Below are 696 nucleotides of genomic sequence, written 5' to 3' on the forward strand. Positions count from 1 at the left end.
CCTCTCCCCACCCGCCTATAACTGTCCCCATGGCAGTAACTGTCCCCTGTCACGTGTGCTTACCCATCCAAAACTGCCTGTCAACCCTTTTCCCCAAAGCTTCATCCCACATCCCTAGTGACTGCCTGGGCAAGATGCTTTGTGAGCACAGAGGCAATTTCAACCCCTCTCCCTCCCTGAGCATCAGTTTTCACAGACATAGACTCCATGCTTTGGAGAGATCCCAGCAACTCAGTTTCAGCCTGTAAGCACCCCATGTCTTCCAGCACACTGTGTGTGCAGTGTGGGCCGCGCACTGCGCCGCTCCAGCCTGTGCACGGCTGGCTGTAACGCTCCCCCGCAGATGCGGCTGGATGGATGCACCTCCTGCCCCTCCCAGGCCAGCAGCGAGGGCGCCAGGAGAACAGATGATGCAGGGCTGGGAGTTAAGCTCCCTCTGTCAGGGTGCGCAGGCAGATGAGGCAGCCTTAGCCAAACTGGGGCCACAAGAAGAGTTTAAAATCAGCCTTAAAGTTTTGTTTTGCTTTTAAATGAGGTGCATATATCTGTCCTGCTCCTGCCAGCTCTGCTCCCCAGGCCCCATGCCAAGAGCAAACAGGGAGCAGCAAGTCCGGCACCTCAGCCCCACAGGGCTGCAGGGGGCCAGGACTCAGGACTCCCTGCCAGGGCTGCCTCTCTGCACCGCAGCTCAGGAGG

The 696-nt window shown here is 58.3% G+C and overlaps 1 protein-coding gene across 1 annotated transcript in view; it reads left to right on the forward strand.

Annotated features, from left to right (window-relative positions):
* The window catches only part of PLA2G12B (phospholipase A2, group XIIB), an 11,170-nt gene that overhangs the window by 1,226 nt on the left and 9,248 nt on the right, over positions 1–696 (forward strand). The gene's annotated exons all lie outside the window — the stretch shown is intronic.

This window comes from Buceros rhinoceros, unplaced genomic scaffold (assembly GCF_000710305.1).
Source record: "Buceros rhinoceros silvestris isolate BGI_N320 unplaced genomic scaffold, ASM71030v1 scaffold10171, whole genome shotgun sequence".
Classification (NCBI taxonomy): Eukaryota; Metazoa; Chordata; class Aves; order Bucerotiformes; family Bucerotidae; genus Buceros; species Buceros rhinoceros.